Source organism: Antechinus flavipes, chromosome 2 (genome assembly GCF_016432865.1).
Source record: "Antechinus flavipes isolate AdamAnt ecotype Samford, QLD, Australia chromosome 2, AdamAnt_v2, whole genome shotgun sequence".
Taxonomy (NCBI): Eukaryota; Metazoa; Chordata; class Mammalia; order Dasyuromorphia; family Dasyuridae; genus Antechinus; species Antechinus flavipes.
Genome location: NC_067399.1, coordinates 410,040,298 through 410,056,881, shown reverse-complemented (window position 1 = coordinate 410,056,881; position 16,584 = coordinate 410,040,298). Strand labels below are relative to the sequence as shown.

The 16,584-nt window shown below is 35.0% G+C and overlaps 1 long non-coding RNA gene across 3 annotated transcripts in view; it reads left to right on the top strand.

Moving 5' to 3' along the window:
- The window catches only part of LOC127550149 (uncharacterized), a 73,051-nt gene extending 56,706 nt beyond the window's left edge, over positions 1-16,345 (top strand). For 2 of the 3 annotated variants that reach the window (XR_007950780.1, XR_007950782.1), the window contains exons 2-4: positions 11,440-11,499; positions 15,075-15,110; positions 15,916-16,345. This is a non-coding gene — a long non-coding RNA (uncharacterized LOC127550149). Of the gene's footprint in view, positions 1-11,439; positions 11,500-13,560; positions 13,686-15,074; positions 15,111-15,915 lie in introns of those variants that run through there. The other variant, XR_007950781.1, reaches the window with a different exon arrangement.
- Positions 16,346-16,584: the final 239 nt, after the last annotated feature.

Here is a 16,584-nt window from a genome sequence, read left to right as displayed (position 1 = left end):
GACAATAGAAAGCAAGTATTTCTAGAGAAGTAAGAAAAAAAAGAATTAAAAAAAAAGGTTTTAAAAATCAAATGAGAGCTATGGAAGAAAAATATGAAAAGAAGATTAAAAGCTTGGTTATGTAAAGGGCTGAAACTCTGAGTTGATGCACTGAGGTTGGACAACCAAGCATTTAAGGGTATTTACCGATTGGACAATACTCTATTAGCATATGCTTGGAAAATGGCCCTTCCCACTATTCTGTGCTGGTTCGATCTTTTGGTGTATACAGAGAATTGTGGGAGGGATTAGGGGGTGGAGTAAGACAAACCAGAGTCATTTTGTCGGTAGACAAGGAAAAAGGAGGTTGTGGAGATCCTGCATCCATCCAATTCACTTCTACCCCTAAAGACCAAGAATAAAGACCATGGACTTTTGCATATTCTGACTCTGCCTGATTCCAAGGTATGCAGGGTGCTAACTCGGTCTTCACATGGTTAAAAAGGTACAAAACCTTATTGGAAAAGAAAGAACTTCTTGAAAATTACAATGGGTCAAACTAATGATTCCATGAAACATTAAGAAATAATAAGAGTACCAACCCTGAAGTCAGAAGGACCTGAGTTCAAATCTGGTCTCAGACACTTAACATTTCCTAGCTCTGTCACCCTGAGCAAGTCCTTAACCCTAATTGCCTCAGCAAAAAATAATAATAATAATAATAATAATAAAAATAAGAATAAAAGACTAAAAATAGAAGAAAATGTGAAATATTTCATAGCAAAGAAAGACTTGAAAAATGGATCAAAGAGAGATAATTTAAGAATCATTAAACTATGTGAAACCATGACCAAAAAAAAAAAAAAAAGAGCCTAGACATCATATTTCAGTAAATCAGAAAGCAGAATTTAACTTAAAAATATGTCAATAACCTGTAAAACATTTTGGAGACAGGCAAGGTAATACAGGACTAAAGTCCAATCAAGTCAACAAGCATTTGAAAGAATTTATTATTTGCCAACCACTGTGCTAAGCACTAGGGATCCAAAGAAAGTCAAAAGACAGTTCCTACCAGTGAGAGAAAAAACCAATTATGTACATACAAAACATACATAAGTTCAATTGTAGGAGAAAAAAATTTCATACCAATGTTCAGAAAGAGAAAGACACTTTTATTTCTCAACTTCATTCAAGTCAGCAAACGACTTCAATTACTAGCAAAATTCCAAGACATTATTAAAGTGTACTTTGTGGAAATCTAGAAAAGAAAGAAATTATTCCAAAGAGGTTTCATGGCCTCATCAAAAACAGATCATAATAAATGAAACATTTCATTTTTTTGACAGAGTTTCTAGATTGGAAGACCAGGGGATTTCTGACAATGTGTTTTACCTAGATGTTATCAAAGCATTTGATAGTGTTTCTCATGTTATTTAAAAATATTTTATTAATACTTTCTTTTTTATTACTATGATGTCCTAATAATCCCTATCTCAAAGTAAAATTCTTTATGCAAAACGCATTGACTCATTGATTATTATCTAACAATCTCATTCTGCACCTGTAGTATACCACCTTTTTTTAACCAAGAGGCAGAAGGTACATTTCATTATCAGTCTTTTAGAGTCAATCAGTTATTTTATTAAATTGGGTTCTAGTGTCTTTTACTGGCTTTTAAATATATGCACATGGAGTTAAGGAATATTCATATTCTTGATTTCAAATCTGGCCACAGACACTTACTGCATGATCTTGGATGAATCTCTTAACCCTATCTATCTTAGTTTCCTCATCTATAAAATGAGCTGAAGAAGAAAATGGAAAATTTTAGTATCATTGCCAAGAAAACCCAAAATGGGGTCATGGAGAGTCTGATATGACTGGAAAATGGCTGAACAGTAAAAAATCTGCCCAGCAGTTTTATGGCTACATCAAAGGACATGAATAGCTTAATAATTTTTCTAGAATAGTTCCAAATATTGTTCAGAATGGCCAAACCAGCTCACAGTGCCATTAACATTGTATGAATGTGCCTGTCTTCTTAGGGTCCCTCTAATTTGGGCTATTTTCATCTTCTTTCATCTCTAATAATTTTCTGAGTATGAGCTAAAACATCAGAATCAGTTAAATTTTTATTTCAACGAATCACAAACTCACAGAGTTGGAAAGAACCTCAGAGTTCATTTAATCCAATCCATAACTGATATCTGACCAAGAATCCCTTTCATAACAACCTCAGATTGGGGGAAAATTATTATCTTTATGATTATTTTGTATTGTGGAAGTGAATACTAGTGAAATGATATTAGATGCCTTTTACATTTAGGGTGTGATATTTGAAGTTCTTTTATTATTGTTGTTATTGAAGTTTTTTCCTGTACAGGTATTGATACTTTATATTTGTCCTCTTAAAAATTGTTGTTCATATCCTTTGATCACTTTACTGATGACTCTTGATCATAAACTTTAATATCCTTTCTTATCTTGGATATCATACCTTTATGAGAGATATTTTGTGCAAAATATTCTCCCCAAAGAGGTTCTCTTCTCATTTTATTAACATTGATTTTGTTTGTACAAAAGCTTTTAAATTTGATATAATCAAAATTGTCTATTTTGTCTTTTCTTATATCTGTCTTTTGTTTAGTTATGGCTTTTCAAACTTTAGATTTAAAATCTACCTTCTATTCTCTTCTACTTTAAAAAGAGATGATATGACCTTTTATATAGCTTGCTCATCTGTTTGGAGTTAATTTTAGCATATGGTATATGATACTAGTCTAATCCTAATCTCTGCCATGGTTTTCAGTTTTCTCAACAATTCTCATCAAATAATAATTCCTTTCCCCATAGTTATGTTCCTAGGTTTTCCAAACACTGGGCTACCATGTGAAATTATTTCTGGATCTTGCATTCCTAACCTGTTTTCAAAATCAACCCATTTTTAAAAATTAATGTCAATTAATTTCAATAATTCTTATTTTATCATATAATTAGAAATCTGGTAATGTTAGGCACCCTTTATGCCTATATTTTACATTATTTCTTTTAAAATTCTTAACCTTTTGTTCTTCCAGATGAATCTGATTATTTTGCTTAGTGCTACTAAGATTTTAATAATGATTGGGATAATGCTAAATCTGCACATAAATTTTGGTAATGTTATCATTTTTATTATATCAATTCTGGCCAACTCTGAATAGTAAATATATTTCAATTATTTGACTTCTTTATTTATGTAAAAACTTTTTGTAATTGAGATTTATATAGATTTCAAGCATGAATTGTTAGCTTAAACCTCAAATATTATGTGCATTTCATAGTTATTATAAATGGAATTTCTTTTTCTATCTCCTGCTGGGTTTCATTAGTAATACAGAGTTAAGCTAATAATTTTTTGTGGTTTTATTTTGAATATTTTGAAGTTGTTTAAATTAATTTTTTTCATTAAATATCTGTGATTCTTAAAATAATCCATTATATTACCTGAAAGGGAAGCCTTCTATAAAGGATAGAAGGCTGGCCTCAGAAACAGGAAGATCTCTGGGTACAAGTCCCAAATCTGACACAAGATGGCTTTTTGATCCTGTGTAAATCACTTAATTTCTCTGCGCTATAGGCAACTCTCTAACAATATAATGCAGAATAGGCCCCAATCTACAGTCACAAAAATTTTCTCTCCAAGAATTCCCTATTGAAATCTGAAGTTGGGTTAAAAGTATCATCTGAATTAATGATAGTTTAATCTTCTCTTTACCTTTGTATACTCTCAATTTTTTGTCTTCTCTATGCAAAACTTTTTAGCATTATTTGCTAAATACCTATGCTAAATCTATATCCATTTATATATCTAATGTAAATATTATATTATATATCCATTTATATATATATATACACACACACACATATATATATAAATTATGTGAATATAAATATGTTAAATATATATCCAAATAATAATGGAGATAATGGTGTGAAAAGTGCTGAAAAGTTGGGTTTCCACAGGGTTGCAAGCTTTGAGGTAGTGTGGGATTGGGATAGTGGGTTCCACTGAACTAGAGGTTTTCAGAATGTGAGAGGTTAAGGAAGATTAGGATTCACAGAACAATTAAGTGATCAATAGAAGCCTTGAACAAATAAGCAATTACGGGGCTAGGAAGGCATAAGTAAATTCAGCCAATCTGAAAGACTTCTATGGTTTTGAGAAAACCACAAACTTAAGATAATAGTCCATCCAGCCCAAATTAGTTAGGGTCAATGACCTGACTTGACCAAATCCTTACTGCACCTGATTAATAGGCTAATTGAATGTGAAACAACACATCCCAGATGAGAAGTTTTCCACTATTTTTGAACATGGGATGTATAATGAGAGATGGGGGAATGTATTTTATACATATTATTGGGAAACATGTAGTGGGCCAATCAGAAAGATTAACCTGGATAAAATGGACCAATCTCTTCTCTGAAGGGAGGAGCTGCATCACAAGAGCAAGTAAAAGGTTCCCCTATTTCTGCACTCAGTGCTCCCTCTTCCAGAAGAGGAGTGGGGCCCGCTTCTGGCCATAAATGTTAAAATGATTCCTTAAGATTCTTCTTTAACAAATTTTCTTTGATATCTGATTTTCTGTGTCAAGAGTGTTATTTTTAACAATGGATATTCTTGGGAAATGTTCTAGAGTTTTTCTCCATTACATATAATAATTTCAGATATATGCTTATATTAGAGAAAATTATTTTATTGAACACTTTTTCAATTAGAATCAAGTGTTATATTTGTTGGAAGTATTTTTCAATTTTTTGATGATTCATGTGACTTGCAATTTTTATTTTTAATATAATTTATCATGCTTAAAGTTTGTTTTTGCTTTTTTTATATCTCAAACATATAGCATACTGCATACATATAGTAAGCGCTTAATAAAAGCTTATTGATTAATTAATCCCAAACTATTCTTACATTCTTGACATAAATCCAACTTGATTGTAGTGAATAATTTCCAATACATTTTTGTAGAATCTTTGATAGAATATTATTTAATTTTTTTCATCAGTATTATTTTACAGTATTATTTCTCTGTCTTTTCACAGTTTGTGTAACAGGATGATATTTGTCTCAGAAAAAGTTTAGTAAAATGATGTTTTATTAATATGGCAGCTAGGTGGTGCAGTAGATAAAGTTCTGAACTTGGACACAAGAAGATCTAAATTCAAGTCCAGCTTCAGATGAGAACCAGCTGCATGATCCTGGACAAGTCACTTCTTTTTGCCTTCGTTTCTTTAACTATAAAGTAGCACCTACCTCTCAGGATTATTGTGAGAATAAAATGAGATATTTGTAAAATACTTTGCTAACCTTAAAGATGCTATATAAATGCTAATTGTTATTATAATAAACATAAAAATGTATACCACTCAGTTCAGACATTCATTACCTCATTTACTTACTACAATATCCTAAGCTCTAGACTTTTCATCCAAAATGTTTGAGAATCCTCTATTCTATTAAGTAGCATTTTTTTTTCCTCTTATAGAACATGCTCAGTTTTGTAGGGTAAATTTGGTTTTAAGCCTATATCTTTTAACTTTTGGAATACTGTATTCCAAGATCTTCTCTTGGTTTTTGTAGAAGCTTGTAATTCTTGTGTGAACCAGACAGCTATGATTCCTCTGTTAATGAACTTTTTCTGTAGGGCTGGCTGCTTTATAATATTTTATTTTATTTTTTACTCCAAAAGTTCCGAATTTTGAGTAGCACAATCTTGGGATTTTCCTCTTTAGGTTTTCTTTTAGAAGGTGAACTGTGGGCATTTTCTCTATTTTGCCCTCTGGTTCTAATAATTCTGGACTATTTCCATTTATAATTCCTTTGAATATTGTATTCAGTCTTTAAAAAAATAATGATTTTCAGGAAGTCTTATATTTTTCATTATCTCTTCTTGACCTAGTTTCCAAGTCAATCATTTTAGAAAACATATCTCATTTCAATTTTTTCTATCTTTTCCTAATATTTCTTTTTACCTTATGAAATAATTTCTTTTTGATCTATTCTGATTTTCAGAAGTTTGTTACATGATAAGATTTACCACTTTTTTGTTTTAGGCAATTTGTTCCCCTTTCAATTCCCTTCTCCAAAATTATTTTTTAAAAATCATTTGCTTCAGTTTTTCTATATACTTGTCCATTTCTATGTATTCTATATATTCATGTATCAAATCTATGGAAAATCCATTTTTTTCCTATGAGTTTCTGCTTGCAGTTGTTGTAATGTTAATTTCCTGTTAAAGCTTATATTTTAGGGTACTTTTAGATCTATAATGATTTTTTGTGGTGATTGATATCTTCTGTTTTTTTCATATCTTCACCTTTAATTTATGAATTGGGGCTTTGGACTAGATCAGACCTCATTTCCTGTTATGCTTTTGGTTGAGGTGGTAAGACCTGTCTGATCTTGCTGTGGATACGTTTCCACTTTTTAAGTGTATGTTTATACTTAAGAGAACCCTTGTTCTCAGCTAAGGCTGGGATATTTTATGTGAGAGTCTTGTAACTGATGAAGTGAGTGCTAATAAGTGATGTGTACTTTTTATGAGGGGAGGGACAGGAACAAGAGCTTTGTGAGGAGAGAAGCATTCTCTTTACCAAGGGGAAAAGGCTCTTAACAAGCCCTTGGCTTGGCTGGAATCTGGGTTGCACAGACCCCATCTTGATCCTTAAGGTCCAGAGCATGGGAGCTTCAGGGCTGTTTATGGTTGCTCAGAATAGAATGCTAAAACTTCAGAGCTTCTGGAACTAGTATATTTTGGTCCATGCCCTATCTCACCTAAGCTAGCTGTTATTGCTTTTTCCTTCCCCCAGATTTCTGACAATTCTTATGATTTCTTATGGAAGTCCTGTCCTCTTGCCTCCAGATACCAAACCTTTCAGGCTACTATAGGATCTGAGAGGTTTTTGGTCACACTGGAAAACTTCTTTCTTGTTTGCCTATTTGGGCTGGATTCTTTGGAGATTTTCCTTTTCTATTGTCTTTGGATTTCTGGTTGACTTTTGGTGAAGATATGCAGTAGCTGAAGTCACTTAACATAGGTTCCAATATATTTCTTGATTTTCATATGGCCTGGTATTATTTTAAGTTTTTGTTGCTCATTGTGATCAGAATTCTTAAATCTTTTAAATTATATATATATTTTATGTAGCAAGTACTACTCCCTATATGTACCATGGGGATGTTGTAGGACTCAGAGATACAAAAGATATCCCTAGATTTTTTTCCCCTACTTTCTCCAAGGAGTATTTTAATTCCTGCTAAAAGGGAGAGCAAAAAGTTGGACCTAAACAAGAGGCCATTCTGCTCTTCTCAGAGAGAATGGATACTGGGCTGAAATGACATCTTTTTCCACCAAATATCACTTCTACAGTGAACACACATAGGAATTAAAAAAGAAACCCATTTATCTAAGTCAATAGCAAAACAGAAAAGAGGGAAAGTGTACATAGGAAAATATTTTCCAGACAATACAGAATGAAGAAGCTTTCTCACTTGGGATACTTTGGCTCAACCAAGAGGGAACCCCAAATGTCATTTATTGGAAAAAATTCCTTGAAGTCACTAAGTGTAGCAAACTGGACTTGGGATACGATGGAGATTGCTAGCTCCTCTCATTTTCAGTTTTTTTTCCTCAGAATCTTTTCCTTCATTTACCTGGAATTGACATTGTCTATCTTCTCTCTAGAAACCAGAAATGTCTGAATCCTAAAGAGACTGAAAACTGGAGCTTGAAGAATATTGATAACCCTGGAATTTTCCTTTTTCTTACTCTTGTCAATGCTGTCCCTTCCCTCATGCAGGCATAGATCTAGCATTGATATCTATGCATGAGGAGAGAGTCCTATGCAAATGGGCTTTGATTACATTACCAATATTATTATTATTATATAAATTGTTCTTTTTTCTTCCCACTTCATTCTGCTTTAGTTGCTACACATCATACCAAGATTCAACAAACTATTCCCCTAATCTTTCCTTATGGAATTATAGATACATGATACAATGTAATTATTCAGCTACTCTCCAATTGACAAATATCCCTTTATTTTTTTGTTTCTTTGCTATTACAAAAAGAATTTCTATAAATTTGTGTACACATGGGTACTTTTCTTTTTTATAGATGTTTTTATGGTATGGACTAGTAGTAGTAATATAAAAAATATCCTTAGCTCCCTGATCCTACAAAAACAAGTGGCAGATTAGAATTTGCTGACTCTTATTCTATGCTATCTTGGTTGGTGATCTCATCATCTTTATGCACTACTCCCAAATCTATATTTATAGCCATACCTCTCTCCTGAGTTCCAATTCCAAATCACCAATAACTTCTTGGATGGCTCAAAATGGACATCCCATAGATTACTCAGACTCAGTATATGAAAACCAGAGTTCATTATATTTTTCCCCCCAAAACTCTCCCCTCATCTGAATGCCCTTAATGGTATCAAAGACATTTCCCTCCTCCTAGTCACACAGGCTTCAGATTTCAGTGTTACATGTGATTCCTCACTCCTATTCATCCCAATATCCAATCTGTTGCCATGACTTGTTATTTATCACATCTCCTTCTCTAGTATGAGTCCTTATTATCTCTCACCTGGACTATTTCTAGTTATTCTCCTTACCCCAAGCTTCTCCTCTTGCCAATCTATTCTGTACTCAGCTGCAAAAATGATTTTCCTGAAGTATAAGTCATAACACCAAATCAATAAACTCCCGTTGGCTTTCTTTTACATCCAGGATCAAATATAAAATCCTCTGTTTGGCTTTTGAAGCCTTTTACAGCCTAAGCTGTTTCTTTCCACTTTTCCAGCCTTACTTTACTCCAATCCATATATTCTATGATGCAATAATTCTGACTTTCTTGAGGTTCCTTGGCCATTACAATTCATCCTAACTCCATGCCTTTTCACTAACTCTCCACAATGCCTGGAATGCTTTGCACCCTTATTCTGCTTCCAAGATTTCCTGGCTTCCTTTTAGACTTAATTCAAATCCCACTTTCTGTTACTGCCTTTCCACTGACACAACCTTCCATTTACAGGGAGGTGAAACAGTGAGCAGAAGATTGGACTTGGAGTTAGGAAGATCTGAGTTCCAATCTATTTTATTGGCTATATGACCCTGGGCAAGTCATTTAACCTTTAAGCCTCAGTTTCCTCATCTGTAAAATGGGGATAATAATAGCACCTAATTACCAGGTTTGTTTTGAAGATCAATTAAGATAATAATTGTAAAACACTTAGTACATTGCCTGGCACATAGTCAGTGCTATATTAATGCTAGTTATTAGTTATTATATCTCTTATATGTACATTGATATTTTTGCATGTTTTCTCCATCATTAGAATATGAACTTCTCGATGACGGGGATAGTGTTATTGCTTTTATTTCTAGCTAGCACAGTTCTTGGCACATAGTAAATACTTAATAAAATGCTTGTGGACTGCCTGACTGGGGGGAAGGACTATTCAGTTTTTGTCTTTTTAATCTCCCAGTGTACATTGCGTTTCACATAGTAGTGCTTAATAAATGATCATTTTATTGAATTTCTATATTCCTTTGGCTAAAGCAGAGCTCCTGGGGATTTCAAAGGTAAAGAAAAGGGGCTCTGTTGGAAATGGTACGTTAGTTTTTTGAACTTTAGTGTGTAGAAACATCCAGTCCAGGAAACAACCTGAGGGAGTTGTACTGAATATTTCCCTCAGCAAACACTGGGAACAAGGTTTGCTCAAAGAACTTCAGACCAGGAAGGGATTTCAGAGGTCGTATCGTTCAGTTCCTTAATTTTACATATATATGCCTATGGAGCTGAGCACGTCCTCTGGCCTGTTCTGTGGGACAAGGGACTCCTTGTTATAGAAAATGCATAATCCAGCCACAGTTGATGGGACCTTTGGTCCCTGAGACTGGGATTATGCTGGCAATGTCTGACCACAGAGCCAAAAGGAATTTCCCCCATCACAGGACCAATGGAACAATCAAGAATTTCTGGGCTGAATATATCTTTTATCAAGAGACTAGAGCACATGTCTCCTCAAAAAGAGGCCAAATTGCACAGCTCCATGGGGAGTGCCCCTGTTCATTCCAACTATATACAGATAAAAATATTGAGGTTCAGATAGAATGGGTGCCTTGGCTAAGATTATCTAAGCAAATTAGTAGCAGAGAAAGGACAGGACCTTGTAATTCTTGACTCCCAGGCCAGTGTACAATCCAAGTTCTATTGAAGAAATATTATATTGCCACCTTCAGCCACATTCAGGTTCTTAGAGTAATATTCAACCATTTCCTTATCAAGTCTTCATTTTTTTCCTTAGGAATTTTCCTTCTGACCAACCAAAATTAACCATGCAATATTATGGTAATATAAAATTTATCAGCTAATTGACAAGAATGTCATGTTCCAGGCACTGTACTAAGTGCTTGGTATATAAAAACAAAAGTGAAATAGTCCTCAAGCAGTTTACATTCTAATGTTATGCTGATATATGTACACACACGTGTGTGTGTGTGTGTGTGTGTGTGTGTGGAAGACCCATATAAAATTATCCAAAGAAACTTTGTGTGAAAAAGTGCTAATTATTATAGAGCAGAGAAAGGCCTTCAAAAGTCTGAGTCTTGAAGGAAACCAATGATTCTAGGAGGTAAAAGTATATTTATTGAGGATATTCTAGGCAAGGGAGCCAAAAGGACATTTTCTTGAAACATACATTGTTCTCTCTCTGCTTCTCTGTCTATGTGTCTTTCTCTCCTTTCTCTCTTCGCTCTCATATTCATTCACACATGTATATGATAGGTGTGAATCTATAAAAAATGCACATGTGTATACAGTTTGTCTAAATAGATAGAGGCAACTCAGTGAAATGGATAAATGTCTCTGGAATCTGAATTACCTCTTCCAGAGAGATTTTCACCTTGAGGGGGATAGGAGAAGGCCTATGGTTTAGCTTTTGCTCCTTCCCTCTCTCCAGCAGGTATAAAAGATTAGAATTATATTGATCTGCTTCCCCCCAACCCTCAGTATTAATTGATGACCTAGGGGTATGAATCTCATCCAGAAGGAAAGCTCTGGTCCCTCTTAAAGGGGAGGGCTGTACTTATTTTGCAGTTCTTTAACTTAATTGGTCACCAACTGCTGGTTATAAAAGAGACCATCCAAAAGGGTGGATAGAGAATAAGCTGATTTATCCAAACAAACAATTTAAGTTTAACAAATTAGAATATATGAAAAATATTCAAGAATGAATGAGATCTTTATAGTTGGGATCAAGATGAGATTAAATCAGGAGAAAGATACAAATCTTACCCAAGGAGGTCTATTTTGTAGTCTCTAGAAAGATAAGCTAGAAATGAATAAAATGTTGAAAAGTTGGATTACCTAACATATATGCAACTTTTCTCTCCTCCAGAGTGGTTTGAACTACATTGGTCTCTCTCCCAGAAGCTATGGCACCGCATTTCTTACACAGGTATCACGATGTACTCATCATTTTCCCTGTCAACCTAAAATCATGTTATCTACATATGTATCAGCTCTCAAAAATTCCAGGTTTGACTGGAAACTTGTTTGTATCTATATATAAGTAATGTATAGACATATATGTACATATACTTGACTGTATACATACATATGTGTGAATTAGTTGAAAAGTGAATATTTTGTTCATCTATTTTTCTAAGTTACAAATTTCCAGGATTGTAGTCTGGGATTTCTCTGAGCTACATTTCCCATCCTTGTTTATGAACCTGAGCATTGCATGCTAATAGAATAATAAGCACAAGTTTGCAAATTCACTCTTTCTGTACTCTGAGAGTATATCAGCTGCCATAGAAACCTAAAGGAAGGTAAAGGGATGTTGGCAAGTCATCCAGCAATTGGACTTAATAGCCTCAAGGACTGAGTCTTAGCAACTAGTCAATCCTGAAGTCTTGTGAATACAACTCTTCAGGATGGGAGCTATGGCTGGGAAGATATTTATAACCCTTGTGTCTCAGTAGAGAAGGGGACCATCTTTTTGTTAGTAGTGGCTGGAATCAGATGTAATTGTGGGGCAGCTTCCTTGCTCTCCATCCATTTTTATTTCTCTTCTGCCTTCCTGCTTGAATCTTTACATGTCTCTTCTTCTTGAGGATTCATGCCCACTTTCCCATCAAAAGCTCTTCAAATGATCTTATACAACTAGAATCTATGCTGAGTAACATTCTCACCTAGTACACTCCATACAAGTTTATGGGAAATGCAGTTCCTAGGAAGAATAAGTCTCCCCTATGGTTGATTAATTCAAAGTCAAGCATCAGGTACATATTTCTAAACTGTCCTTTATTCTAATGGATCTACATGCATATTTCCCATGAGAATGAAAAAAAAATTATTCTCTTTTTTCCCTTCTCCCTCCTTTTCTTTTTGAAAGAATGAGCTGTGATTCTAAGCTGAGGTACAATAATTTTGGTGACTTTTCAGCTTCTAATGATGGAAAAACATTTATTTTAGTAGTTGTTGACCTGTGGGAAAAGACCATTATTCTAAATATCATGATGAGGTCATGGAAGCTGATTGAGGGTGGAGAAGCATTCTTAGTGAAGAGGACAAGGGAAAATAACGAATTTTAGATGAATCAAAATAGACTTTTCTATTCTGAGCAAAAGACTCTGATTTTTCTGATTGTACCCAGGGTTACTGAAGCAAGATTATTCCCAGTAAGATTGCAGGGTCCTTGACTTAGAGTTTTAAGGGTTCTATTCCAATCCCTTATTTTATAGATGAAGTAACTGAGACCCAGATTTGCACAGATGTAGTAAATGGCAGATCTGAGATTTGAACACTAACCTCTAACTACAAATCCAGTCCTCTTCCACTGTGCCATGTAGCAAAAGTTATTAGGATTGCTATACTCTTTTATGTTCAGTTGCAATAGTGGTATGGATGGGAGCAGAAAATAGTGAACTTCGTTAAAGGGAATTGAAGGTAAACAGCAATAATAACATACAAATATATTTTGAATGAATGAAAATAAGACCTTGCACTTGCCTATTGCTCCATCCTTAGCAAAATGTTTTTAATTCTCATTTTTTCTTCTATAGTCCCCCAACCCCTGTGAAATAGCTAATGTAGATATTACTAATCCCCTTTGACAATTGAGCAAACTGAGGTACACAATAAGTTAACCGTTGAACCAGGACTAGAGCTAAAATCTCCTGACTCTTAGCCAGTTGATGTTTTCTCCGGAGCACATCGCCTCTGTCGGTCTGATTAGAGAGAGCATAATACCTCACCCTGGAATGCAATTTTTCGAGCTTGCCAGGAAGTCAAACCCTAGTGTCTGATGGCCCCTGCACAGTGTGGCTCATAACTTGTCTGTGTGGGGTGAGCCTCTGGCATCAACCCCAGTGAGACAGCGCTTCTGTTCAAGAGCAATTAATTGGGAGATCTCCATGCCTTCCCCTTTTTGCCCTTCGCCCCTCCCTATTTCCCAGCCCACACCCTCTACGAGAGGACTGAGAGTCTCATGAAGTTTTTATAAACAAACAGGGACCCTTTAATGTTCAATTTCCATTTTTCTTGGGCAACGGCCTAGCCCAGATCTCTGAGAAGGGCGGAAAAAGACCTATCTCTGAGGAGAAAGCCAAAAACAAACTTCGCCAGGAGAGTTGGCAGGTAACTTGATTCCCACAGAGTGCCAGGCACCTGTTAGTCAAGTCTATTTACAGAGGCCCCAGGAGTAGTCACTCCTTCAGTGGAGTTGCCGACTTGTCCCTCTTGAGGGATTTATGTGTATGCACAATACAGCCCCAATACCTACTGTCTAAATCAGAATTTTCACAAGAACTTAACTCTTGTAGCCTTTAAATGTTGATCCCTATTAAAAATGCAACATCCTTTCTCCATTAGAATTTTAAGCATTTATTCAACAGCATGACCATCTAAAAACAATTGGAAAGAGGAGGAAAGTTGGAGGATCCTGGATATTGGATGATGACAGATTTGGGGTAGAAAGGGGGATGGGATGGGCATTAGAGCCATTAGTCCTGTGAGTAACTTATGTGATGATTTTAGAGCTGTTCTCTGGACAAAGAATATCAAGTTTAACCACATCGGAAATGCTGAGAGATAGTTCATGTTGGTGGTGGGAAGATAAGCAATTCCCGGTAAATAGTTTGCAACAGCTCCTGGAAACCAGGGGAAAAAAAGGATCCTAGCTAATCCAGGTCCATTTCAAGGATTTGCTTTCAGAACCCATGGTTAGCAAGGAGGTGGGAGCAGGGATGTGCTGGTAAATGTTTAACAATCTACTCATTGGTCCAGGGATCTTTGGGAGTCCCTAAAGGCTTTTTCAGGGGATCCAAGGGGTCAAAACTATTTTTGTAACAATATTATAATGTTTTAATTTCTAATGCAGTAAAGATCAATAAATATAACTTATATAATAAAAACTCTTAGGGAGGAAGAAAGTCTTCAATCATTTTTAGGAGTATAAAGGAACCTTGAGACCAAAAACATTTTCTTAAGTATAATTTGTATGAAAATTTTCTCTATCTTTTTCTTAAGACAATCAAAAAAACAATTAATCAAGAGCTAGGTTGTAGCAATTTTATAACATGAAATTCTTTTTCTGAGCTAAAGAAAAAAATACATATATATATATATGTGAGTGTGAGTGAATAGTTAGAACTATAAGAGATATCAGCTCTGAGTGAGAGCTTAGAACATAATATGTCTGAGCTAGAAAGGATTTTAGGACAAAGACAGAATATTGGAGAGGTAAGGAATCTTAGAAATCAGTTTTTGAGATCAAAAGTTCACAAACTTTTTGGTCCCAAGATCCCTTTACACTCCTAAAAATTATTGAGAACTGCCTTCCTACTTGACAGTTTTTGTTATGATGATTACATCTTTTGATATTTACTCTCTTAGAAAGCAAAACATGATAATACTGTTAAGAAAATAGTTTTGACCTTGTGGATCCCCTGAAAGGGTCATAGGGACTCTTAAGAGTCCCTGGACCATACTTTGAAAACTCCTAAACTCAAGCTCTTTGATTTGCAGATCCAGAAATCAAGAGGATACAATATACCCAGAGAGGTATGGTAAGCCTGAGTAATGAATCTATAACTATTCTCACCTTCCTTTCCTCTTAAAAACAGAAATGAAAAACTATCCATTTTTACAATCTCCTTTCTATCCACTAGGAATTATTGTAATCAATTCCTAATCTCACTCGTTCTTTTCTTTTCTCTTTTTGTGAGTAACTGCAGGAGGCTGTCCATGGCCTGATTAAAATCAGTAGATTAAGGCTATTGCCCTGTGCTTTACCAAGCAGGCTCTGATTCACCTGAGTGATGGATAGCATCAGAGTGGGCTATCTTCTTTAACCACTGGGAACCATTGCTCTTTGCCCCAGTTCATTACTTATTCAAAGGGGAGAAAAGCAGAAACTATAAAAACCCTGTACGTGCCAATGGCACTAGGGATGAAAGAACATTTTACAATGGGGCATTTATCTCTTTCCTTTCTAAAAGATAAATACGATCTGCACCCAGTTTAATTGACCCAAAGCATTTTGACTATGAGATCCTTGGATAGAAAATGCTGCACATTAAACTTTCTCTGAAATATGGCCTGAATGCTTATGGTTGAGGCACTGCAACACTACACATTTGGATATTTTGAGGTATCAGCTGCATTTTTTTTTTTGTTTTTACCCAGATGTTTGGTGTCTAGTGTTAAGAAAAGTCAAGCAAGTCTCTTCCTAATTTTAAGAGCCTATAATCCTATGATTCGGGCCATGAAATTTCTGGGTACTTGAGGTCTATCAATTGAGTAATTGCTAAACAAGCTGTGATATGTAATTGTAATGGAATATTATTGTACTTATTGATGATTTCAGAAAAATCTGGAAAGACTTACATGAACTGATGCATAGTGAAATGAACAAAACAAGGAGAATGTTGTATACTGTAACAGCAAGATTATTCAATGAAGAACTGAGTGACTTAACTATTCTCACAATACAATGATTGAAGACAATCCCAAAGGACTCATGATGAAATATACTAGTCTCCTACAGAGAAAGAACTGATATGGATTGAATACAGATTGAAGCACTCTATTTTTCATTTTCTTTCTTTCATTTTTTCTTTTTATTCAAGTCTTCTTGTACAAAATGACTAACGTAGAAATGTTTTACGTAACTGTAAATGTATAACATGTATATGATTGCTTACTGTCTCAAGGATTAGGGGAGGGGAGGAGAAGAGGGAAAGAGTTTGAAACTCAAAACTTTAAGTAAAAATATTAAAAAAAAAAATACTACCACACCCTGTAGCCACATTCTGACTCAATTCTTTCCCAAGCAACCTCAGTGGTGAGTATGAGAAAGTTGGGAGTGACAACTTTTTTATCTCCAAACTAGGCAAGAAAATGGTTGTGAACACCTCCCTAGTTGTTGTCCAGACCCAAAGTGCTCTTAAGGATCATTCCCGGAGGTTTTTCACAGAAGCAATTAGGGGAGCAGGTCCCTGGTCTATGTCAGAGAACCCAAATGGCTGGCTCTTTC